General features: G+C 42.6%; 2 protein-coding genes across 5 annotated transcripts in view; both read right to left on the bottom strand.

Moving 5' to 3' along the window:
• The window catches only part of BAZ1A (bromodomain adjacent to zinc finger domain 1A), a 762,668-nt gene that overhangs the window by 243,450 nt on the left and 491,420 nt on the right, over window positions 1–27,798 (bottom strand). The gene's annotated exons all lie outside the window — the stretch shown is intronic.
• The window catches only part of LOC128645029 (uncharacterized), a 99,605-nt gene continuing 75,430 nt past the window's right edge, over window positions 3,624–27,798 (bottom strand). Inside the window, exon 2 of the mRNA XM_053697760.1 lies at window positions 3,624–3,655. The gene's annotated coding sequence lies outside the window, so the exon portion shown is untranslated. The remainder of the gene's footprint in view (window positions 3,656–27,798) is intronic.

The raw sequence follows: 27,798 nt of genomic DNA on the forward strand, positions 1-27,798 counted from the left end.
GATTAATCAGAAAGCCTAGCGAAAGAAAATATGTAAACAAAAGGTGACTTCTGTAAAAACGAGGTTTTAAGAGCAGAGGTACTTTTCAACCTCTTCTCACAAAGTTTTTGTATCTCTGAGTGCAATATTATGTCTCTGTATTGTGCATTCCGTTTGCATTGCATAAAATGTATAATACGTTTATAACCTCAAAAATTATTTAAAAAAAATAAAATAAAATAAATAAAAACAGCTATTTCCGATTAAAAAATTAAATCTACAAAAAAATAAGTCTCTTATAAATTACAAGAAAAAAAACTTAAGTCATAAGCAGAAGAATCAAACAGCCAGCTGCCTGAAGAACTTTTCTACCAAATACTGCTGCTGCAGATGAAAATACATCAAAACGGTAAAATTTAGTAAATGTATGCAAAGAAGACCAAGTTGCTGCTTTGCAAATCTGATCAACTGAAGCTTCATTCTTAAAAGCCCAAGAAGTGGCGACTGATCTAGTAGAATGAGCTGTAATTCTCTGAGGCGGAGACTGTCCCGCCTCCAAATAAGCCTTGTGAATCAAAAGCTTTAACTACGATTCCAAAGAAATGGCAGAAGCTTTCTGGCCTTTCCTGGAAACAGAAAAAACAAAAAAATAGACTGGAAGTCTTTCTAAAATCCTTAGTAGCTTTGATATAATATTTCAAAGCCCTTACAACATCTAAAGAATGTAAAGATCTTTCAAGAGCATTCTTAGGACTAGGACACAAAGAAGGAACAACAATTTCCCTACTAATGTTGTTAGAATTCACAACCTTAGGAAGAAATTTAAACGAAATCCACAAAACAGCTTTATCCTGAATAAAAAAATCAGAAAAGGAGACACACAAGAGAGCAGACAATTCAGAAACTCTTCTAGCAGAAGACATAGGCAAAAGGAAAAATACTTTCCAAGAAAGTATTATAATATCCAGAGAATGCATAGGCTCAAACGGAGGAGTCTGCAAAGCTTTTAAAACCAAATTAAGACTCCAAGGAGAAGACATGGATTTAATAACAGGCTTGATACAAACCAAAGCCTGAACAAAACAGTAAATATCAGGAAGCTTAGCAATCTTTCTATGAAATAAAACAGAAAGCGCAGAGATTTGTCCCTTCAAAGTATTTGCAGACAAACCTTTATCCAAACCATCCTGAAGAAACTGTAAAATTCTAGGGATTCTAAAAGAATGCCAAGAGAATTTATAAAAAGAACACCATGAAAAATAGGTTTTCCAAACCCGATAATAAATCTTCCTTGAAACAGGCTTACATGCCTGAAGCATAGTATTAATCACTGAGTCAGAGGAACCTCTATGACTAAGCACTAAGTGTTAAATTTCCATACCTTCAAATTTAGCGATTTGAGATCCTGATGGAAAAACGGCCCCTGAGACAGAAAGTCTGGCCTTAAAGGAAGTGGCCAAGGTTGGCAACTGGACATCCGGACAAGATCCACATACCAAAACCTTTGAGGCCATGCCAGTGCTATCAGAAACACATGCAATTGTTCCATTATGATCTTGGAGATCACCCTTGGAAGGAGAACTAGAGGCGGAAAAATAAGCAGGTTGGTAAAAACTGCTAACGCATCCACCACCACCGCCTGAGGATCCCTGGACCTGGGAAGATACCTGGGAAGCTTCTTGTTTAGATGGGATGCCATCAGATCTATTTTGGGAAGATCCCACATCTGTACAATCTGATAAAATGCATCTGGATGGAGAGACCACTCCCCTGGATGTAAGAACTGGCGGCTAATATAATCCGCTTCCAATTGTCTACACCTGGGATATGTATCGCAGAAATTAGACAGGAATTGGATTCCGCCCAAGACAGTATCCAAGATACTTCTTTCATTGCTAAAGGACCGAGTCCCCCCTTGATGATTGACATATGCCACAGTTTTGATAGTCTGTCTGAAAATGAATGAATAATTCTCTCTTTAATAGCGGCCAAGCCTGAAGAGCCCTGAAAATAGCAGAGTTCTAAAATATTGATTGGTAACCTTGCCTCTTGAGTATTCCAAACTCCTTGTGCTGTCAGAGACCCACAGACAGCTCCCCAACCTGTGATACTTGCATCTGTTGAAATCACAGTCCAGGCAGGATGAACAAAAGAGGCCCTTTGAAGAATCCGATGATGGACTAACCACCAGTACAGAGAGAGTTAAATGTTGGGATATTAGTATATCAACTGTGATATCAGAGTATAATCCCTGCACCATTGATTCAGCATGCAAAGCTGCAGAGAGCTAATATGACAACGAGCAAAGGGGATCGCGTCCGATGCTGCAGTCATGAGACCCAAAACTCCCATGCACATAGCCACTGAAGGGAATGATCGAGACTAAAGGTTTCGACAGGCAGAAACCAATTTTATTTGTCTCTTTTCTGTTAAAAGACAGAGTCATGGACGCTGAATCTATCTGGAAACCTAAAAAGGTGACCCTTGTCTGAGGAATCAAGGAACTCTTCGGTAAATTGATTCTCCAACCATGTCTTTGAAGAAACAACACAAGTTGATTTGTGTGAGATTCTGCTAAATGTAAAGATTGAGCCAGTACCAAGATATCATCCAAATAAGGAAACACCGCAATACCCTGCTCTCTGATTACAGATAGAAGGGCACTGAGAACCTTCTGAAAGATTCTTGGAGCTGTTGCTAGGCCAAATGGAAGAGCAACAAACTGGTAATGCTCGTCTAGAAAAGAGAATCTCAGAAACCGATAGTGGTCTGGATGAATCGGAATGTGAAGATATGCATCCTGTAAGTCTATCGTGGAAATATAATGACCTTGCTGAACAAAAGGCAGAATAGTTCTTAGTCACCATCTTGAAAGTTGAGACTCCTACAAAATGATTTAAAAACTTCAGATCCAGGACTGGTCTGAAAGAGTTTTCCTTCTTCGGGACAATGAATAGATTTGAATAAAAACCCAGACCCTGTTCCAGAAATGGAACTGGTACAATCACTCCTGAAAGTTCTAGTTCCAAAACACACTTCAGAAAAGCCTGAGCTTTCACAGGATTTGTTGGAATGTGAGAGAAAAAAATCTTCTCACAGAAGGTCTTATTCTGAAACCTATTCGATACCTCTGGGAGACAATATGCTAAATCCAATGATTCCAAATGGAACTTGCCTAAATGTCTTGAAATAATTTCAATCTGGCCCCCACCAGCAAAACTAGATTGAGGGCCGCACCTTCATGCAGACTTGGGGGCTGGCTTTGGTTTCTTGTAAGGCTTGGATTTATTTCAACTCGAGGATGGCTTCCCAATTGGAGCCAGAGTCTTTAGGGGAAGTAATGGTTTTCTATTCTGATGAAAGGAACAAAACCGATTAGAAGCTTTAGATTTGCCTTTAGACTTTATCTTGAGGCAAAATTGAGTAAATTTATGCTTACCTGATAAATTAATTTCTTCTATGGTACGACGAGTCCACAGATTCATCCTTTACTTGTGGGATATTATCCTCCTGCTAACAGGAAGTGGGAAAGAGAACCACAGTAGAGCTGTCTATATAGCTCCTCCCTTAGCTCCACCCCCCAGTCATTCGACCGAAGGTACAGGAAGCAAAAGGAGAAACTAAAAAGGTGAAGAGGTGACAAGTTTAAAATAAAAAAAACATAATTTATGCTTACCTGATAAATTTATTTCTCTTGTAGTGTGTTCAGTCCACGGGTCATCCATTACTTATGGGATATATTCTCCTTCCCAACAGGAAGTTGCAAGAGGATCACCCAAGCAGAGCTGCTATATAGCTCCTCCCCTCACATGTCATATCCAGTCATTCGACCGAAACAAGACGAGAAAGGAGAAACTATAGGGTGCAGTGGTGACTGGAGTTATAATTTAGAATTTAGAACCTGCCTCAAAAAGACAGGGCGGGCCGTGGACTGAACACACTACAAGAGAAATAAATTTATCAGGTAAGCATAAATTATGTTTTCTCTTGTTAAGTGTGTTCAGTCCACGGGTCATCCATTACTTATGGGATACCAATACCAAAGCTAAAGTACACGGATGAAGGGAGGGACAAGGCAGGAACATTAAACAGAAGGAACCACTGCCTGTAGAACCTTTCTCCCAAAAACAGCCTCCGAAGAAGCAAAAGTGTCAAATTTGTAAAATTTGGAAAAAGTATGAAGTGAAGACCAAGTTGCAGCCTTGCAAATCTGTTCAACAGAGGCCTCATTTTTAAAGGCCCAAGGGGAAGCCACAGCTCTAGTGGAATGAGCTGTAATTCTTTCAGGAGGCTGCTGTCCAGCAGTCTCATAGGCTAAACTTATTATGCTACGAAGTCAAAAAGAGAGAGAGGTAGCCGAAGCCTTTTGACCTCTCCTCTGTCCAGAGTAAACGACAAACAGGGAAGAAGTTTGTCGAAAATCTTTAGTTGCCTGTAAGTAGAACTTCAGGGCACGGACCACGTGTAGATTATGCAAAAGACGTTCCTTCTTTGAAGAAGGATTAGGACACAATGATGGAACAACAATCTCTTGATTGATATTCCTGTTAGAAACAACCTTAGGCAAAAACCCAGGTTTAGTACGCAGGACTACCTTGTCTGAATGAAAGATCAGATAAGGAGAATCACAATGTAAGGCAGATAACTCTGAGACTCTTCGAGCCGAGGAAATAGCCATCAAAAACAGAACTTTCCAAGATAAAAGCTTAATATCAATGGAATGAAGGGGTTCAAACGGAACACCCTGAAGAACTTTAAGAACCAAGTTTAAGCTCCACGGAGGAGAAACAGCCTTAAACACAGGCTTAATCCTAGCCAAAGCCTGACAAAAAGCCTGGACGTCTGGATTCCCTGCCAGACGCTTGTGTAAAAGAATAGACAGAGCAGAAATCTGTCCCTTTAGTGAACTAGCGGATAAGCCCTTTTCTAAACCTTCTTGTAGAAAAGCCAATATCCTAGGAATCCTAACCTTACTCCATGAGTAACTCTTGGATTCACACAGGTTTCCGAGCCTGTATCAATGTATCAATAACCGAATCCGAAAACCCACGCTTTGATAGAATCAAGCGTTCAATCTCCAAGCAGTCAGCCTCAGAGAAATTAGGTTTAGATGGTTGAAAGGACCCTGAATTAGAAGGTCCTGCCTCAGAGGTAGAGACCATGGTGGACAGGACGACATGTCCACTAGGTCTGCATACCAGGTCCTGCGTGGCCATGCAGGCGCTATCAGAATCACTGATGCTCTCTCCTGTTTGATCCTGGCAATCAGTCGAGGTAGCAACGGAAAAGGTGGAAACACATAAGCTATGTTGAAAATCCAAGGGGCTGCAAGTGCATCTACCAGCACCGCTCCTGGGTCCCTTGACCTGGATCCGTAACGAGGAAGCTTGGCGTTCTGGCGAGATGCCATTAGATCCAGATCCGGTTTGCCCCAACGACGAATCAGTTGAGAAAATACCTCCGGGTGTAGTTCCCACTCCCCCGGATGAACAGTCTGGCGACTTAGAAAATCCGCTTCCCAGTTCTCCACACCTGGGATGTAGATCGCTGACAGGTGGCAAGAGTGTGACTCTGCCCAGCGAATTATCTTCGAGACTTCCAACATCGCTAAGGAACTCCTGGTTCCCCCTTGATGATTGATGTAAGCCACAGTCGTGATGTTGTCCGACTGAAACCTGATGAACCTCAGTGTTGCTAACTGAGGCCAAGCTAGAAGAGCATTGAATATTGCTCTTAATTATAGAATGTTGATTGGTAGGAGTTTCTCCTCCTGAGTCCACGATCCCTTCCAGACTGCTCCCCAGCCTAGAAGGCTGGCATCTGTTGTTACAATCGTCCAATCTGGTCTGCGAAAGGTCATTCCTTCGGACAGATGAACCCGTGACAACCACCAGAGAAGAGAATCTCTGGTCTCCTGGTCCAGATTTAGCAAAGGGGACAGATCTGAGTAATCCCCGTTCCACTGACTTAGCATGCATAGTTGCAGCGGTCTGAGATGCTGGCGCGCAAATGGCACTATGTCCATTGCCGCGACCATCAAGCCGATTACTTCCATACACTGAGCTACTGATGGGCTTGGAATGGAGTGAAGGGCACGGCAAGCATTGAGAATCTTTGATAACCTGGACTCCGTCAGGTAAATCTTCATCTCTACAGAATCTATAAGAGTCCCTAGAAAAGGAACCCTTGTGAGTGGTAACAGAGAACTCTTTTCCACGTTCACTTTCCACCCATGCGACCTCAGAAATGCTAGAACTATCTCTGTATGAGACTTTGCATTTTGAAAACTTGACGCTTGAATCAGAATGTCGTCTAGGTACGGAGCCACCGCTATGCCTCGTGGTCTTAGTACCGCCAGAAGTGAGCCCAGAACCTTTGTAAAAATTCTCGGGGCCGTAGCTAACCCGAAGGGAAGAGCTACAAACTGGTAATGCCTGTCTAGAAAGGCAAATCTTAGGTACCGATAATGATCTTTGTGAATCGGTATGTGAAGGTAGGCATCCTTTAAGTCCACTGTGGTCATATATTTACCCTCTTGGATCATGGGCAGGATGGTCCGAATGGTTTCCATCTTGAACGATGGAACCCTTAGGAATTTGTTTAAGATTTTTAAGTCTAAGATTGGTCTGAAGGTTCCCTCTTTTTTGGGAACCACAAATAGATTTGAGTAAAACCCTTGTCCTCGTTCCGTTCGCGGAACTGGGTGGATCACTCCCATCACTAAGAGGTCTTGTACACATTGTAGAAATGCCTCTTTCTTTACTAGGTTTGTTGATAACCTTGACAGATGAAACCTCCCTTGTGGAGGAGAAGTTTTGAAATCCAGAAGGTATCCCTGAGATATAATCTCCAACGTCCAGGGATCCTGTACATCTCTTGCCCAGGCCTGGGTGAAGAGAGAAAGTCTGCCCCCCACTAAATCCGTCTCCGGAGAGGGGGCCCTGACTTCATGCTGTCTTAGGGGCGGAAGTAGGCTTTCTGGCCTGCTTGCCCTTGTTCCATGACTGGTTGCCTTTCCAACCCTGTCTGTAACGAGCAGTAGTTCCTTCCTGTTTTGGAGCGGAGGAAGTTGATGCTGCTCCTGCCTTGAAGTTACGAAAGGCACGAAAATTAGACTGTTTGGCCTTTGATTTGGCCCTGTCCTGAGGAAGGGTGTGGCCCTTACCTCCCGTAATGTCAGCAATAATTTCCTTCAAGCCGGGTCCGAATAAGGTCTGCCCTTTGAAAGGAATGTTAAGTAGTTTAGACTTAGAAGTTACATCTGCTGACCAGGATTTAAGCCATAGCGCCCTGCGCGCCTGTATGGCGAATCCGGAATTTTTAGCCGTAAGTTTGGTTAAATGCACTACGGCATCCGAAACAAACGCATTAGCCAGTTTAAGTGTTCTAACTTTGCTCAAAGTCTCATCCAATGGTGCTGTGCGAATCGCCTCTTCCAGAGACTCAAACCAGAATGCCGCTGCAGCCGTGACAGGCGCAATGCATGCAAGAGGCTGCAATATAAAACCTTATTGAACAAACATTTTCTTAAGGTAACCCTCTATTTTTTTATCCATTGGATCTGAGAAAGCACAGCTATCCTCCACCGGGATAGTGGTACGCTTGGCTAAAGTAGAAACTGCTCCCACCACCTTAGGGACCGTCTGCCATAAGTCTCGTGTGGTGGCGTATATAGGGAACATTTTTCTAAATATCGGAGGAGGGGAAAAGGGCACACCGGGTCTATCCCACTCCTTACTAATAATTTCTGTAAGCCTTTTTGGTATAGGAAAAACGTCAGTACACACCGGTACCGCATAGTATCTATCCAACCTACATAATTTCTCTGGGATTGCCACCGTGTCGCAATCATTCAGAGCTGCTAACACCTCCCCTAGTAACACGCGGAGGCTCTCAAGCTTAAATTTAAAATTTGAAATTTCTGAATCCGGTCTCCCCGGATCAGAACCGTCACCGACAGAATGAAGCTCACCGTCCTCATGTTCTGAAAATTGTGACGCAGTATCAGACATGGCTCTCGTGTCATCAGCGCGCTGTCCTTAACCCAGAGCTATCGAACTTGCCTCTTAATTCGGGCATATTGTATAATACTTCTTTCATAACATTAGCCATATCATTTAAAGTGATTTGTAAGGGCCTTGATGTACTTGGCGCCTCAATCTTACGCACCTCCCGAGCGGGAGACGCAGGTACTGACACGTTAGGAGAGTTAGACGGCATAACTTCCCCCTCGTTGTCTGGTGATAATTTCTTTATCGGTACAGATTGACTTTTATTCAAAGTAATATCAATACAATTGGTACACATATTTCTATTGGGCTCCACATCGGCTTTTGAACATAATGAACAAGCAGATTCCTATGTATCAGACATGTTTAAGCAGACTAGCAATGAAGCTAGCAAGCTTGAAAATCACTTTCAATAAGTTTACAAGCAATATAAAAACGCTGCAGCGCTCTTAAAAATACAGTTGAATAATAAGGAAAACTAATTCAGTTATAGTCAACAATTCTTAACGAGAAAAGTATTAATTAGCAGAGGATTGCACCCATTAGCAAAAGGATGATTAACCCCTCAATACCCAAAAACGGATATCAAATTAAGATTTAACGCTTTTATCACAGTCAAACACACTGTCACAGATCTGCTGTGACTGATTACCTCCCTCAAAAACGAATTTTGAAGACCCCTGAGCTCTCTAGAGACGTCCTGGATCAAGGAGGAAGAAACAGGAAGACTGTGCTAGAATTTTAACTGCGCAACAAGGCGCTAAAACAACGTCCCTCCCACTCATATTACAACAGTGGGAGACCTGATATAACGGTTTCTATGCAGAAAATACGTTAGCCATGTGGAAAAAAATCATGCCCAAAAAGATTTATCACCAAAGTACCTCACAAAACGAATAACATGCCAGTAAACGTTTTAAAAACAACATTTTGAATGTCATGCAAAGTTATCACTAAGCCTGCTACCAGTCGCTTCCACCGCAGATAAGGCTTAAACATTATTTCAGTATTAACAGTATTTTCTCAGTCAAATTCTAATCCCTAGAAAATAACTCAACTGCGCATACATTTATCAGCCTGATACCAGTCGCTACTACTGCATTTAAGGCTGTACTTACATCATATGGGTAATAGCAGTATTTTCTTAGTCAATTCCATTCCCAGAAAATATTGTACTGCACATACCTCATTTGCGGGGGACCCCGCATGCTATTCCCCTCTTTCTGAAGTTACCCTGCTCCTCAGAATGTCGAGAACAGCCAGCGGATCTTAGTTACGTCTGCTAAGACGCAGGCAGATTCTTCTCCAAATACTGCCTGAGATACAAAAAAACGGCACACTCCGGTGTCATTTTAAAATAACAAACTTTTGATTGAAGAATAATTAAGTAAAAACTCCAACTCCTCTCGCGACCTCCTTCTTTGTTGAGAGTTGCAAGAGAATGACTGGATATGACATGTGAGGGGAGGAGCTATATAGCAGCTCTGCTTGGGTGATCCTCTTGCAACTTCCTGTTGGGAAGGAGAATATATCCCATAAGTAATGGATGACCCGTGGACTGAATACACTTAACAAGAGAAATATAATCTGTCTTAAAATGACCGGGCGGGCCGTGGACTCGTCGTACCATAGAAGAAATTAATTTATCAGGTAAGCATAAATTAACTTTTCTTCTATAAGGTACGACGAGTCCATGGATTCATCCTTTACTTGTGGGATACAATACCAAAGCTACAGGACACGGATGAACGGGAGGGACAAGACAGATGGTTAAACAGAAGGCACCACTGCTTGAAGAACTTTTCTCCCAAAAATAGCCTCCGAAGAAGCAAAAGTATCAAATTTGTAAAATTTGGAAAAGGTATGAAGCGAAGACCAAGTCGCAGCTTTACAAATCTGTTCAACAAGCATCATTTTTAAAAGCCCATGTGGAAGCCACCGCTCTAGTAGAAAGAGCTGTAATTCTTTCAGGAGGCTGCTGTCCAGCAGTCTCGTATGCCAAACGGATGATGCTTTTCAGCCAAAAAGAAAAAGGTAGCCGTAGCCTTTTGACCTCTACATCTTCCAGAATAGACAACAAACAAAGAAGATGTTTGACGAAAATCTTTGGTCGCTTGCAAGTAAAACTTCAAAGCACGAACCACGTCCAAGTTGTGCAACAGACGCTCCTTCTTAGAGGAAGGATTAGGACACAGAGAAGGAACAACAATTTCCTGATTGATATTCCTATTAGTAACAACATTAGGAAGGAATCCAGGTTTGGTACGCAAAACCACCTTATCAGCATGGAAAACAAGATAAGGCGAGTCGCATTGCAATGCAGATAGTTCAGAAACTCTTCGAGCCGAAGAGATAGCATCTAAAAACAGAACTTTCCAAGATAGAAGCTTAATATCTATGGAATGCATAGGTTCAAACGGAACCCCTTGAAGAACTTTAAGAACTAAATTCAAACTCCATGGCGGAGCAACAGGTTTAAACACTGGCTTGATTCTAACTAAAGCCTGACAGATGACTTAACGTCTGGAACAACTGCTAGACGCTTGTGCAGTAGAATTGATAAAGCAGATGTCTGACCCTTTAAGGAACTAGCTGATAGCCCCTTCTCCAATCCTTCTTGGAGAAAGGACAAAATCCTAGGAATCCTGATCTTACTCCATATGAGTAGCCTTTGGATTCGCACCAATAAAGATATTTACGCCATATCTTATGATAAATTTTCCTAGTGACAGGCGTTCAAACCTGAATCAAGTTATCTATGACCGACTCAAAGAAACCCCGCTTGGATAAAATCAAGTGTTCAATCTCCAGGCAGTCAGCCGCAGAGAAACTAGATTTGGATGCTGGAACGGAACTTGAATCAGAAGGTCCTGTCTCAGTGGCAGAGTCCATGGTGGAAGAGATGACATGTCCACCAGGTCTGCAAACCAAGTCCTGCGTGGCCACGCAGGTGCTATATAAATCTCCAAAGCTCTCTCCTGTTTGATTCTTGCAATCAAACGAGGAAAGAGAGGAAATGGTGGAAACACATAAGCCAGGTTGAACAACTAGGGTACTGCTAGAGCATCTATCAGTACCCTTGACCTGGAACCGTAACAAGGAAGTTTGGCGTTCTCACGAGACGCCATCAGATCGAATTCTGGTGTGACCCATTGCTGAATCAATTGTGCAAACACCTCCGGATGGAGTTCCCACTCCCCCGGATGAAAAGTCTGACGACTCCGCTTTCCAGTTCTCCACTCCTGGGATATAGATTGCTGATAGATAGCCAGAGTGGGTCTCTGCCCATCAAATTATTTTGGTAACCTCTATAATCGCTAGAGAACTCTTTGTTCCCCCCGATGATTGATATATGCTACAGTCATGATATTGTCCAACTGGAATCTTATTAATCTGGCCGAAGCCAGCAGAGGCCACGCCTGAAGCGCGTTGAATATCGCTCTCAGTTCTAGAATATTTATCGGGAGGAGAGCCTCCTCCTGAGTCCACAAACCCTGTGCTTTCATGGAATTCCAGACTGCACCCCAGCCCAGTAGGCTGGTGTCCGTCGTCACAATAACCCACGCTGGCCTTCGGAAACATTCCCCTGGACATATAGATCACTGATAGATGGCAAGAGTGAGTCTCTGCCCATCGGATTATCCTGGAAACTTCTATCATCGCCAAGGAACTCCTTGTTCCCCCCTGATGATTGATATAAGCTACAGTCGTGATGTTGTCCGACTGAAACCTGATGAAATCCGGCCGAAGCCAGCTGAGGCCACGCCTGAAGAGCATTGAATATCGCTCTTAATTTCAGAATATTTATCGTTAGGAGGGCCTCCTCCTGAGTCCACAAACCCTGTGCTTTCATGGAATTCCAGACGGCACCCCAGCTCAATAGGCTGGCGTCAGTCGTCACTATGACCCACACTGGCCTGCGGAAACACATTCCCTGGGACAGATGATCCTGTGACAACCACCAAAGAAGAGAGTCTCTGGTCTCTTGATCCAGATTTATCTGAGGAGATAAATCTGCATAATCCCCATTCCACTGTTTGAGCATGCATAGTTGCAGTGGTCTGAGATTCAAGCGAGCAAACGGAACTATGTTCATTGCCGCTACCATTTGTCTGATTACCTCCATACACTGAGCCACTGACGGCCGAGGAATGGAATGAAGAGCTCGGCAGGTGGTTAAAATCTTTGATTTCCTGACCTCCGTCAGAAAATGTTTCATGTCCACCGAATCTATCAGAGTTCCCAGGAATGGAACTCTTGTGAGAGGGATAAGTGAACTCTTTTTTACGTTCACCTTCCACCCGTGAGATCTTAGAAAAGCCAACACGATGTCCGTGTGAGACTTGGCTAGTTGGTAAGTCGACGCCTGAATTAAGATATAGTCCAGATAAGGCGCCACTGTTATGCCCAGCGGCCTTAGAATCGCCAGAAGGGACCCTAGCACCTTTGAGAAAATAAAATGGAAAAAAAAGGAGAGGAGAGAAGAGAACAACAGAATGCAGCTGATAGCTCACTTACCTCAAGAGATGCTTTTGTATATGATGATAAGTACCTGAGACTCAATGTTAAAAAAAAAAAAAAAAAAAAAAAAGAAGAAAAAGAAGAAAACTGTCTTGTTTAGCAAACGATACCATGTTTGTGTAACAAATGATCCGTATCTTGTAAAAAAAAATTTTTCCCTTTTTTTTATTCTCTTGAGGAATTGTACTTGTTCTTGATTTCTTTTCTCTTTTCAATAAACAGAATTTAAAAAAAAAAAAAAATTCTGGGAGCTGTGGCGAACCCGAAGGGAAGAGCCACAAACTGGTAATGCTTGTCCAGAAAGGCGAACCTGAGGAGCTGGTGATGATCTTTGTGGATAGGGATGTGTAGATACGCATCCTGTAAGTCCACGGTGGTCATATATTGACCCTCCTGGATCATTGGTAAAATTGTCCGAATGGTCTCCATCTTGAAGGATGGGACTCTGAGGAATTTGTTTAGGATCTTGAGATCTAAAATTGGTCTGAAGGTAACCTCTTTTTTTGGGAACCACAAACAGATTGGAGTAAAACCCCTGCCCCTGTTCTGTTTTCGGAACTGGGCGGATCAATCCCATGGTATATAGGTCTTCTACACAGCGTAAGAACGCCTCTCTTTTTGTCTGGTTTGCAGACAATTGAGAAAGATGGAATCTCCCCCTTGGAGGAGAATCTTTGAAATCTAGAAGATACCCCTGGGTTATGATTTCTAAAGCCCAGGAGTCCTGAACGTCTCTTGGCCAAGCCTGAGCAAAGAGAGAAAGTCTGCCCCCTACCAGATCCGGTCCCGGATCGGGGGCTACCCCTTCATGCTGTCTTCGTGGCAGCAGCAGGCTTCTTGGTCTGTTTACCTTTGTTCCAAGTCTGGTTAGGTCTCCAGACTGACTTGGATTGAGCAAAATTCCCCTCTTGTTTTGCAGCAGGGGAAGAGGTAGAGGGACCACCTTTGAAGTTTCGAAAGGAACGAAAATTATTTTGTTTGGTCCTTATCTTATTTGTCTTATCCTGAGGAAGGGCATGGCTTTTCCCTCCAGTGATGTCTGAAATGATCTCTTTCAGTTCAGGCCCGAATAGGGCCTTACCCTTGAAAGGGATGGCTAAAAGCTTAGATTTTGATGACACATCAGCAGACCAGGACTTAAGCCATAACGCGCTACACGCTAAAATGGCAAAACCTGAATTCTTTGCCGCTAATTTAGCCAGTTGAAAAGCGGCATCTGTAATGAAAGAATTAGCTAGCTTGAGCGCCCTAATTCTATCCAGAATATCATCTAATGGGGTCTCAACCTGAAGAGCCTCCTCCAGAGCCTCGAACCAAAGAACAGCTGCAGTAGTTACAGGAACAATGCACGCTATAGGTTGGAGAAGAAAAACCCTGATGAACAAATATTTTCTTTAGGAGACCCTCTAATTTTTTATCCATAGGATCTTTGCAAGCACAACTGTCCTCAATAGGTATAGTTGTACGCTTAGCCAGGGTAGAAATAGCTCCCTCCACCTTAGGGAGGGTCTGCCATGAGTCCCGCAAGGTGTCTGATATGGGAAACATTTTCTTAAAAGTAGGAGGGGGAGTGAACGGAATACCTGGTCTATCCCACTCCTTAGTAACAATGTCCGAAATCCTCTTAGGGACTGGAAAAACATCAGCGTAGGCAGGAACCTCTAGAAAACTGTCCATTTTATACAATTTGTCTGGAACTACAATAGGGTCACAATCATCCAGAGTCGCTAAAACCTTCCTGAGCAACAAGCGGAGGTGTTCTAGTTTAAATTTAAAAGCCGTCATATCTGAGTCTGAGAGAACATCTTTCCTGAATCAGAAATCTCTCCATCAGACAGCAAATCCCTCACCCCAACTCAGAACATTGTGAGGGTACATCGGATATGGCTAATAAAGCGTCAGAGGGCTCAGCATTTGTTCTCACACCAGACCTACTGCGCTTCCTCTGCAACCCAGGCAGCTTAGATAAAACCTCTGTGAGGGTAGTATTCATAACTGGGGCCATATCTTGCAGTGTGAAAGAATTAGACGCACTAGAAGTACTTGACGTCGCTTGTGCGGGCATTAATGGTTGTGACACTTGGGGAGAATTAGATGGAATAACCCGATTCCCTTCTGACTGAGAATCATCCTGCGACATACTTTTAGTAGCTAAAATATGTTCTTTGCAATTTATGGACCTTTCAGTGCATGAGGGACACATTCTAAGTGGGGGTTCCACAATGGGTTCTAAACATATTGAACATTGACTTTCCTCAATGTCAGACATGTTGAACAGGCTAGTAATGACTACAAACAAGCTTGAAAACACTTTATTTAGTGAAAAAAAAAAAACAATCTTAAAAAACGGTACTGCGCCTTTTAGAGAAAAAAAGCATACACGTTCTGCAAAACTGCTTTAAAATACACCAATCTTCAAATTTTTGATATCAGACTCAATTTGTGTAGTTAAGTTTGCCCCACAAGAAAAACAAACATTTAACCCTTTATTGTGCAAACCGGATTGATAAGGCCTAAATCCGGAAAAAACACCCCCAGCACCTTGCCACAGCCCTGCTGTGGCGCCTACCTGCCCTCAGGGATTGAAAAAAACAGAATTTATGCTTACCTGATAAATTCTCTTACGGTGTATCCAGTCCACGGATTCATCCTTACTTGTGGGATATTCTCATTCCCTACAGGAAGTGGCAAAGAGAGCACACAGCAGAGCTGTCCATATAGCTCCCCCTCAGGCTCAGCCCCGCCAATCATTCGACCGACGGTTAGGAGAAAAAGGAGAAACCATAGGTTGCAGTGGTGACTGTAGTTTTACAAAAATAAATTTGAACCTGACTTAATTGCCAGGGCGGGCTGTGGACTGGATACACCGTAAGAGAAAGTAATTTATCAGGTAAGCATAAATTCTGTTTTCTCTTACATGGTGTATCCAGTCCACGGATTCATGCTTACTTGTGGGATACCAATACCAAAGCAATAGGACATGGATGAAGGGAGGGAACAAGTCAGGTAACCTAAACGGAAGGCACCACTGCTTGCAAAACCTCTCTCCCAAAAATAGCCTCCGAAGAAGCAAAAGTCTCAAATTTGTAAAATTTGGCAAAAGTATGCAGTGAAGACCAAGTCGCTGCCTTACAAATCTGTTCAACAGAAGCCTCATTCTTGAAAGCCCATGTGGAAGCCACAGCTCTGGTGGAATGAGCGGTAATTTGTTAAGGAGGCTGCTCTCCAGCAGTCTCATATGCCAATCGGATGATGCTTTTCAGCCAGAAGGAAAGAGAGGTAGCAGTCGCTTTCTGACCTCTCCTCTTACCAGAATAGACAACAAACAAGGATGATGTTTGTCTGAAATCTTTAGTTGCTTTTAAATAGAATTTTAAAGCACGAACCACATCAAGATTGTGTAACAGCCATCCTTCTTAGAAACTGGATTAGGGCACAGAGAAGGAACAATGATTTCCTGGTTAATATTCTTATTAGAACCCACTTTTGGAAGGAAACCAGGTTTGGTACGCAAAACAACCTTATCTGCATGGAACACCAGATAGGGTGAATTACACTGCAAAGCAGACAATTGTGAAACTCTTCGAGCAGAAGAAATAGCTACCAAAAACAAAACTTTCCAAGATAATAACTTAATATCTATGGAATGTAAAGGTTCAAACGGAACCCCTTGAAGAACTGAAAGAACTAAATATAGACTCCATGGAGGAGCCACAGGTTTATAGACAGGCTTGATTCTAACCAGAGCCTGTGCAAACGCCTGAACGTCTGCTACTGCTGCCAGATGCTTGTGTAACAGGATAGAAAGAGCAGATATCTGTCCCTTTAAGGAACTAGCTGACAATCCCTTCTCCAATCCTTCTTGGAGAAAAGACAATATCCTTGGAATCCTAATCCTACTCCATGAGTAACCCTTGGATTCACACCAACAAAGATATTTCCGCAATATCTTATGGTAAATTTTCCTGGTGACAGGCTTTCTGGCCTGGATCAGAGTATCTATAACGGATTCAGAGAACCCACGCTTAGCTAGAATTAAGCTTTCAATCTCCAAGCAGTCAGTTGCAGAGAAACTAGATTTGGATGCTTGAATGGACCCTGTATTAGAAGATCCTGCCTCGATGGCAGCTTCCATGGTAGAACCGATGACATGTCCACTAGGTCTGCATACCAAGTCCTGCGTGGCCACGCAGACGCCATCAGAATTACCGAAGCCTTCTCCTGTTTGATTCTGGCTACTAGCCGAGGGAGAAGAGGAAACGGTGGAAAGACATAAGCTAGACTGAAGGACCAAGGCGCTACTAGAGCATCTATCAATGCCGCCTTGGGGTCCCTGGACCTGGATCCGTAAAGGGGAAGTTTGGTGTTCTGACGGGACGCCATCAGATCCAATTCAGGAATGCCCCATAGCTGGGTCAGCTGAGCAAAAACCTCCGGGTGGAGCTCCCACTCCCCCGGGTGAAAAGTCTGACGACTTAGAAAATCCGCCTCCCAGTTGTCTACTCCTGGGATGTGAAATGTGAGTGTCATTTAAGTCTAAACTTTTGGTGATTCCTTACAAGGGAAAGACCTTGTTTGGACCAGGATTATCAGAAATAATCTCTGATATTACGGGAGCAAAGGGTCATCTTTTCTCTCAGTATAAGAGAAACGCGCAAAAGGGACGTCAGAGTAATTTTCGTTCCTTTCAGAATTTCAAGGGAAATTCTTCCTATTCCAAGCAAGATCAGTCTAAACCTTCCTGGAGACGCAATCAGTCTTGGAATAAGGGAAAACAATACAAGAAACCTGCTATTGAATCAAAAAAACAGTATGAAGGGCCTGCCCCCGATCCGGGACCGGATTTTGTAGGGGGCAGGCTTTCCTTCTTTGCTTGTGTTCGAGATGTTCAGGATCCCTGGGCAGTGGACATAGTGTCCCAGGATACAAACTAAAGTTCAAAAGTTGTCCTCCCAGAGGCAGGTTTCTGCTTTCAAGATTATCTGTAGACCAGGCAAAGAGAGGCGTTCTTACACTGTGTAAGAAACCTCCTCGACCTGGGAGTGATAGTTCCTGTTCCGATGCAGGAACAGGGTCTGGGATTTTATTCAAATCTGTTCGTTGTTCCTAAAAACGAGGGAACCTTCAGGCCAATTTTTATATCTCAAGAGTCTAAACAAATATCTCAGAGTACCGTCCTTCAAGAAGGAAATTATTTGTTACATTCTTCCTTTGGTCCAAGAGGGTCAATTTATGACAACAGTGGATTTAAAGGATACATATCTTGCATGTTCCCATTCACAGGGATCATCACAGGTTTCTAAGGTTCACCTTTCTAGACAAACACTTCCAATTCGTGGCTCTTCCTTTCGGCCTTGCCACAGCTCCCAGAATTTTCTCAAAGGTTCTGGGATCCCTGTTGGCAGTGCTCCGATTACGGGGCATTGCAGTGGCACCCTATCTGGATGACATCCTGTTCCAGGCGTCATCCTTTCAACAAGCAAGGTCCCACACGGAAATGTTATCTTTCCTACGATCCCACGGATGGAAGGTTAATTTGGAAAATAACTCTTTAGTTCCAAATACTAGGGTAACTTTCTTGGGAACCATAATAGATTCACTATCAATGAAGATTTTTCTGACAAGTCAGGAAATCAAAGATTTTCGATTCTTGCCTAGCACTTCAGTCCGCTCCACGACCATCAGTGGTAATCGGCTGATGGTGGCGGCAATGGACATCATCCTGTTCGCTCGTTTCCACCTCAAACCTCTGCAGTTAAACATGCTCAGTCAATGGAACGGAGATTATGCGGATTTGTCTCTACGAATACAGCTGGAACAGGAGACAAGGGCTTTTCTTCTTTGGTAGTTGTCTCAGGATCATCCCTCCCAGGGAACCTGCTTTCGCAGTCCCTCTTGGGTGATTGTGACAACAGACACCAGCCTTCTAGAATGGAGAGCTGTCTGGGGCTCTCTAAAGGCTCAGGGAACTTGGACTCAGTCAGAGTCTGTTTTGCCCATAAACATTCTGGAGCTGAGAGCAATCTACAATAATCTTCTGGTCTGGCCCCAGTTAGCCTCGGCCCGGTCCATCAGGTTCCAGTCAGACAACATAACTTCAGTGGCTTACATCAACCATCAGGGAGGAACCATCAGTCAGAGAAAACTCTATGACTGAGAATACAGCGTTCAATCTCCATACCTTCAAATTTAAGGATTTGAGATCCTGATGGAAAAAAGGACCTTGCGATAGGTCTGCTCTTAACGGAAGAGTCCACGGTTGGCAAGTAGCCATCCGAACAAGATCCGCGTACCAAAACCTGTGAGGCCATGCTGGAGCCACCAGCAGAACAAACGAACGCTCCTTTAGAATCTTGGAAATCACTCTTGGAAGAAGAACTAGAGGCGGAACGATATAGGCAGGATGATACTTCCAAGGAAGTGACAATGCATCCACTGCTTCCGCCTGAGGATCCCTGGATATGGACAGATACCTGGGAAGCTTCTTGTTTAGATGAGAAGCCATCAGATCTATTTCTGGAAGTCCCCAGATTTGAACAATCTGAAGAAATACTTCTGGGTGAAGAGACCATTCGCCCGGATGTAATGTTTGTCTGTGAGTCTCTCCTTGATGATTGACATATGCCACGGTTGTGACATTGTCCGTCTGAAAACAAATGAACGACTCTCTCTTTAGAAGAGGCCACGACTGAAAAGCTCTGAAAATCGCACGGAGTTCCAAAATGTTGATTGGTAATCTCGCCTCCTGAGATTCCCAAACCCCCTGTGCTGTCAGAGACCCCCATACAGCTCCCCAACCTGTCAGACTTGCATCTGTTGAGATCACAGTCCAGGTCGGAAGAACAAAAGAAGCCCCCTGAACTAAACGATGGTGGTCTGTCCACCACGTCAGAGAGTGTCGTACGTTCGGTTTTAAAGATATTAATTGTGATATCTTTGTATAATCCCTGCACCACTGGTTCAGCATACAGAGCTGAAGAAGTCGCATGTGAAAACGAGCAAAGGGGATCGCGTCCGATGCAGCAGTCATAAGACCTAGAATTTCAATGCATAAGGCTACCGAAGGGAATGATTGAGACTAAAGGTTTCGACAAGCTGAAACCAATTTCAGACGTCTCTTGTCCGTCAAAGACAGAGTCATGGACACTGAATCTATCTGGAAACCTAAAAAGGTTACCCTTGTCTGAGGAATCAACGAACTCTTTGGTAAATTGATCCTTCAACCATGTTCTTGAAGAAACGATACAAGTCGATTCGTATGAGATTTTGCTAAATGTGAAGACTGAGCAAGTACCAAGATATCGTCCAAATAAGGAAATACCACAATACCCTGTTCTCTGATTACAGATAGTAGGGCACCGAGAACCTTTGTAAAAATCCTTGGAGCTGTTGCTAGGCCAAACGGCAGAGCCACAAACTGGTAATGCTTGTCTAGAAAAGAGAATCTCAGAAACTGAAAGTGATCTGGATGAATCGGAATATGCAGATATGCATCTTGTAAATCTATTGTGGACATATAATGCCCTTGCTGAACAAAAGGCAGAATAGTCCTTATAGTTACCATTTTGAATGTTGGTATTCTTACATAACGATTCAATATTTTCAAATCCAGTACTGGTCTGAAGGAATTCTCCTTCTTTGGTACAATGAATAGATTTGAGTAAAACCCCAGACCCTGTTCCAGAACTGGAACTGGCACAATTACTCCAGCCAACTCTAGATCTGAAACACATCTCAGAAACGCTTGAGCCTTCACTGGATTTATTGGAACGCGAGAAAGAAAAAATCTTCTTGCAGGAGGCCTCATCTTGAAACCTATTCTGTACCCTTGAGAAACAATGTTCTGAATCCAAAGACTGTGAATCTAATTGATCCAAATTTCTTTGAAAAAACGTAATCTGCCCCCTACCAGCTGGGCTGGAATGAGGGCCGCACCTTCATGTGGACTTGGGAGCTGGCTTTGGCTTTCTAAAAGGCTTGGATTTATTCCAGACTGGAGATGGTTTCCAAACTGATACCGTTCCTGTAGGGGAAGGATCAGGCTTTTGTTCCTATTGTTACTAAACGAACGAAAACGATTAGCAGCCCTATATTTACCTTTAGATTTTTTATCCTGTGGTAAAAAAGTTCCTTTCCCCCCAGTAACAGTTGAAATAATAGAATCCAACTGTGAACCAAACAATTTATTACCTTGAAAAGAAAGGGAAAGCAAAGTTGACTTAGAAGACATATCAGCATTCCAAGTTTTAAGCCATAAAGCTCTTCTAGCTAAAATAGCTAGAGACATATACCTAACATCAACCCTAATGATGTCAAAGATGGCATCAAAAATAAAGTTATTAGCATGTTGAAGAAGATTAACAATGCTATGAGTATTATGATTTGTTACTTGTTGTGCTAAAGCCTCCTACCAGAAAGTTGAAGCTGCAGCAACATTCGCCAAAGATATAGCAGGCCTAAGAAGATTACCTGAACATAAATAAGCTTTTCTTAGAAAGGATTCAATTTTCCTATCTAAAGGATCTTTAAAGGAAGTACTATCTGCCGTAGGAATAGTAGTACGTTTAGCAAGAGTAGAGATAGCCCCATCAACCTTAGGGATTTTGTCCCAAAACTCTAATCTGCCAGATGGCACAGGATATAATTTCTTAAACCGTTTAGAAGGAGTAAATGAATTACCCAGATTATTCCATTCCCTGGAAATTACTTCAGAAATAGCATCAGGGACGGGAAAAACCTCCGGAATAACTACAGGAGGTTAAAAAACCGTGTTTAAACGTTTAGATTTAGTATCAAGAGGACCAGATTCCTCTATTTCTAATGCAATTAAGACTTCTTTAAGTAAAGAATGAATAAATTCCATTTTAAATAAATATGAAGATTTATCAGTGTCAATCTCTGAAACAGAATCCTCTGAACCAGACAAATCATCATCAGAAACAGAATCAGAATGATGATGTTCATTTAAAAATTCATCTGGAAAATGAGAAGTTTTAAAAGACCTTTTACGTTTACTGGAAGGAGGAATAACAGACATAGCCTTCCTAATAGATTTAGAAACAAAATATCTTGTATTAACAGGTACACCCTGAGTATTAGATGTTGATGGAACAGCAACAGGTAATGGAACATAACTAAAGGAAATATTATCTGCATTAGCAAGTTTATCATGACATTCATCACAAACAACAGCCGGAGGGACAGTTACCACAAGCTTACAGCAAATACACTTAACTTTGGTAGATCCAGCATCAGGCAGCGATTTTCCAGAAGTAGCTTCTGATTCAGGGTCAATCTGAGACATCTTGCAATATGTAATAGAGAAAACAACATATAAAGCAAAATTTATCAAATTCCTTAAATGACAGTTTCAGGAGTGGGAAAAAATGCCAATGAACAAGCTTCTAGCAACCAGAAGCAAATAAACAACTAGACTTAAATAATGTGGAGACAATAATGACGCCCATATTTTTTAGCCCCAAAAAAGACGCCCATATTATTTGACGCTTAAATGCTTTTGGCGCCAAAAATGACGCCACATCCGGTAACGCCGACATTTTTGGCGCAAAAACGTCAAAAACATGACGCAACTTCCGGCGACAAGTATGACGCCAGAAATGACAAAGAAAATTTTTGCGCCAAAAAAGTCCGCGCCAAGAATGACGCAATAAAATGAAGCATTTTCAGCCCCCGCGAGCTTAACAGCCCACAGGAAAAAAAGTCAAATTTTGAGGTAAGAAAAATTTATTAATTCATATGCATTATCCCAAATAATGAAACTGACTGTCTGAAATAAGGAATATCGAACATCCTGAATCAAGGCAAATAAATGTTTAAACACATATATTTAGAACTTTATATAAAAGTGCCCAACCATAGCTTAGAGTGTCACAAAAAAACAGAATTTATGCTTACCTGATAAATTACTTTCTCCAACGGTGTGTCCGGTCCACGGCGTCATCCATTACTTGTGGGAATATTCTCCTCCCCAACAGAAAATGGCAAAGAGCACAGCAAAAGCTGTCCATATAGCCCCTCCTCAGGCTCCGCCCCCCAGTCATTCGACCGACGGTTAGGAGAAAAAAAGGAGAAACTATAGGGTGTCGTGGTGACTGTAGTGTATAGAGAAATACATTTTTTCAAACCTGATTAAAAAACCAGGGCGGGCCGTGGACCGAACACACCGTTGGAGAAAGTAATTTATCAGGTAAGCATAAATTCTATTTTCTCCAACATTGGTGTGTCCGGTCCACGGCGTCATCCATTACTTGTGGGAACCAATACCAAAGCTTTAGGACACGGATGAAGGGAGGGAGCAAATCAGGTTACCTAAACAGAAGGCACCACGGCTTGCAAAGCCTTTCTCCCAAAAATAGCCTCCGAAGAAGCATAAGTATCAAATTTGTAGAATTTGGCAAAAGTGTGCAGAGAAGACCAAGTCGCTGCCTTACATATCTGATCAACAGAAGCCTCGTTCTTGAAGGCCCATGTAGAAGCCACAGCCCTAGTAGAGTGGGCTGTAATTCTTTCAGGAGGCTGCCGTCCGGCAGTCTCATAAGCCAATCGGATGATGCTTTTCAGCCAGAAAGAGAGGTAGCAGTAGCCTTTTGTCCTCTCCTCTTACCAGAGTAAATGACAAACAAAGATGAAGTTTGTCTGAAATCCTTTGTTGCGTCTAAATAGAACTTTAAAGCACGGACCACATCTAAATTGTGTAACAAACGTTCCTTCTTTGAAACTGGATTCGGACACAGAGAAGGAACAACTATTTCCTGGTTAATATTCTTGTTGGAAACTACTTTTGGAAGAAAACCAGGTTTAGTACGCAAAACAACCTTATCCGAATGGAACACCAGATAGGGTGGATCACACTGCAAAGCAGATAATTCAGAAACTCTTCTAGCAGAAGAAATAGCAACCAAAAACAGAACTTTCCAAGATAGTAACTTGATATCTATGGAATGTAAAGGTTCAAACGGAACCCCTTGAAGAACTGAGAGAACTAAATTTAGACTTCAAGGAGGAGTCATGGGTCTATAAACAGGCTTGATTCTGACCAAGGCCTGTACAAAAGCTTGTACATCTGGTACAGCTGCCAATCGTCTGTGTAACAAAACAGATAAAGCAGAAATCTGTCCTTTTAGAGAACTCGCTGACAACCCTTTATCTAAACCATCTTGGAGAAAGGAGAGAATCTTAGGAATTTTAATCTTACTCCAGGAGAATCCCTTGGATTCACACCAACAGATATATTTTTTCCATATTTTATGGTAAATGTTTCTAGTCACAGGTTTTCTGGCTTGAACCAGAGTATCTATCACTGAATTTGAAAACCCATGCTTGGATAAAATCAAGCGTTCAATTTCCAAGCAGTCAGTTGCAGAGAAACTAGATTTGGATGTTCGAATGGACCTTGTACTAGAAGATCCTGTCTCAAAGGTAGCTTCCATGGTGGAGCCGATGACATATTCACCAGGTCTGCATACCAAGTCCTGCATGGCCACGCAGGAGCTATCAGAATCACCGAGGCCTTCTCCTGTTTGATCCTGGCTATGAGCCTGGGAAGGAGAGGAAACGGTGGAAACACATAAGCTAGGATGAACGACCAAGGCGCCACTAATGCATCCACTAGAGTCGCCTTGGGATCCCTGGATCTGGACCCGTAGCAAGGAACCTTAAAGTTCTGACGAGACGCCATCAGATCCATGTCTGGAATGCCCCATAATTGGGTTAACTGGGAAAAGACCTCCGGGTGGAGCTCTCACTCCCCCGGATGGAAAGTCTGACGACTCAGATAATCCGCCTCCCAGTTGTCTACTCCTGGGATGTGAATTGCAGATAGATGGCAGGAGTGATCCTCCGCCCATTTGATGATCTTGGATACCTCTCTCATCGCCAAGGAACTCTTTGTTCCACCCTGATGGTTGATGTAAGCTACAGTCATGTTGTCCGACTGGAATCTTATGAATCCGACCTTCACTAGTTGAGGCCAAGCCCGGAGAGCATTGAATATCGCTCTCAGTTCCAGGATGTTTATCGGGAGAAGAGACTCTTCCCGAGACCATAGACCCTGAGCTTTCAGGGAATCCCAGACCGCGCCCCAGCCTAATAGACTGGCGTCGGTCGTGACAATGACCCACTCTGGTCTGAGGAAACACATTCCCTGAGACAGGTTATCCTGAGTCAACCACCAACGGAGTGAGTCTCTGGTTATCTGGTCTACTTGAATCTGAGGAGACAAGTCTGCATAGTCCCCATTCCACTGATTGAGCATGCACAGTTGTAATGGTCTTAGATGAATTCGAGCAAAAGGAACTATGTCCATTGCTGCAACCATCAATCCTACTACTTCCATGCACTGAGCTATGGAAGGCTGCAGAATAGAGTGAAGAACTTGACAAGCGTTTAGAAGCTTTGACTTTCTGACGTCTGTCAGGAAGATCTTCATTTCTAAAGAATCTATTGTTCCCAAAAAAGGAACTCTTGTTGACGGGGACAGGGAACTCTTTTCTACGTTCACCTTCCACCCGTGAGATCTGAGAAAGGCTAGAACAATATCTGTATGAGCCTTTGCCTTGAAAAAAAGACGCTTGAATTAGAATGTCGTCTAGATAAGGTGCCACTGCAATGCCCCTCGGTCTTAGAACCGCCAGAAGGGACCCTAGCACCTTTGTGAAAATTCTGGGAGCAGTGGCTAAACCGAACGGGAGGGCCACGAACTGGTAATGTTTGTCCAGAAAGGCGAACCTTAGGAACTGATGATGATCTTTGTGGATAGGAATATGTAGGTACGCATCCTTTAAATCCACTGTAGTCATATATTGACCCTCCTGGATCATTGGTAAAATTGTTCGAATGGTTTCCATTTTGAACGATGGAACTCTGAGAAACTTGTTTAGAATTTTTAAATCCAGAATTGGTCTGAAAGTTCCCTCTTTTTTGGGAACTACAAACAGGTTTGAGTAAAACCCCTGACATTGTTCCACTGTTGGAAATGGGTGTATCACTCCAATCTTTAACAGGTCTTCTACAAAATGTAAGAATGCCTGTCTCTTTATTTGGTCTGAAGATAAGCGAGACATGTGGAACCTTCCCCTTGGAGGAAGTTCCTTGAATTCTAGAAGATAACCCTGAGAGACTATTTCTAGTGTCCAGGGATCCGGAACATCTCTTACCCAAGCCTGAGCAAAGAGAGAGAGTCTGCCCCCTACTAGATCCGGTCCCGGATCGGGGGCTACCCCTTCATGCTGTCTTGGTAGCAGCAGCAGGCTTCTTGGCCTGTTTACCCTTGTTCCAGCCTTGCATTGGTTTCCAAGCTGGTTTAGCCTGGGAAGTGTTACCCTCTTGTCTAGAGGCTGCAGAGTTAGAAGCTGGTCCGTTCCTGAAATTACGAAAGGAACGAAAATTGGACTTATTCTTAGCCTTGAAAGGCCTATCCTGTGGGAGGGCATGGCCCTTCCCCCCAGTGATGTCTGAAATAATTTCTTTCAATTCTGGCCCAAAAAGGGTCTTACCTTTGAAAGGGATATTAAGCAATTTTGTCTTGGAAGATACATCCGCCGACCAAGACTTTAGCCAGAGCGCCACAATTGCAAACCCTGAATTTTTCGCCGCTAATCTCGCTAATTGCAAAGCGGCATCTAAAAACATAATTTATGTAAGAACTTACCTGATAAATTCATTTCTTTCATATTAGCAAGAGTCCATGAGCTAGTGACGTATGGGATATACATTCCTACCAGGAGGGGCAAAGTTTCCCAAACCTTAAAATGCCTATAAATACACCCCTCACCACACCCACAATTCAGTTTAACGAATAGCCAAGAAGTGGGGTGATAAGAAAAAAGTGCGAAAGCATATAAAATAAGGAATTGGAATAATTGTGCTTTATACAAAAAAATCATAACCACCACAAAAAAAGGGCGGGCCTCATGGACTCTTGCTAATATGAAAGAAATGAATTTATCAGGTAAGTTCTTACATAAATTATGTTTTCTTTCATGTAATTAGCAAGAGTCCATGAGCTAGTGACGTATGGGATAATGACTACCCAAGATGTGGATCTTTCCACACAAGAGTCACTAGAGAGGGAGGGATAAAATAAAGACAGCCAATTCCTGCTGAAAATAATCCACACCCAAAATAAAGTTTAATGAAAAAACATAAGCAGAAGATTCAAACTGAAAACGCTGCCTGAAGTACTTTTCTACCAAAAACTGCTTCAGAAGAAGAAAATACAACAAAATGGTAGAATTTGGTAAAAGTATGCAAAGAGGACCAAGTTGCCGCTTTGCAAATCTGATCAACCGAAGCTTCATTCCTAAACGCCCAGGAAGTAGAAACTGACCTAGTAGAATGAGCTGTAATCCTATGAGGCGGAGTCTTACCCGACTCAACATAGGCAAGATGAATTAAAGATTTCAACCAAGATGCCAAAGAAATGGCAGAAGTTTTCTGGCCTTTCTAAAACCGGAAAAGATAACAAATAAACTTGAAGTCTTTCGGAAAGACTTAGTAGCTTCAACATAATATTTCAAAGCTCTAATAACATCCAAAGAATGCAACGATTTCTCCTTAGAATTCTTAGGATTAAGACATAATGAAGGAACCACAATGTCTCTACTAATGTTGTTGGAATTCACAACTTAGGTAAAAATTCAAAAGAAGTTCGCAACACCGCCTTATCCTGATGAAAAATCAGAAAAGGAGACTCACAAGAAAGAGCAGATAATTCAGAAACTCTTCTGGCAGAAGAGATGGCCAAAAGGAACAAAACTTTCCAAGAAAGTAATTTAATATCCAATGAATGCATAGGTTCAAATGGAGGAGCTTGAAGAGCCCCCAGAACCAAATTCAAACTCCAAGGAGGAGAAATTGACTTAATGACAGGCTTTATACGAACCAAAGCTTGTACAAAACAATGAATATCAGGAAGAATAGCAATCTGTCTGTGAAAAAGAACAGAAAGAGCAGAGATTTGACCTTTCAAGGAACTTGCGGACAAACCCTTATCTAAACCATCCTGAAGAAACTGTAATATTCTCGGTATTCTAAAAGAATGCCAAGAAAAATGAGGAGAAAGACACCAAGAAATATAAGTCTTCCAGACTCTATAATATATCTCTCTGGATACAGATTTACGAGCCTGTAACATAGTATTAATCACAGAGTCAGAGAAACCTCTTTGACCAAGAATCAAGCGTTCATTCTCCATACCTTTAAATTTAAGGATTTCAGATCCTGATGGAAAAAAGGACCTTGAGACAAAAGGTCTGGTCTTAACGGAAGA

Source organism: Bombina bombina, chromosome 1, assembly GCF_027579735.1.
Source record: "Bombina bombina isolate aBomBom1 chromosome 1, aBomBom1.pri, whole genome shotgun sequence".
Lineage (NCBI taxonomy): Eukaryota > Metazoa > Chordata > Amphibia > Anura > Bombinatoridae > Bombina > Bombina bombina.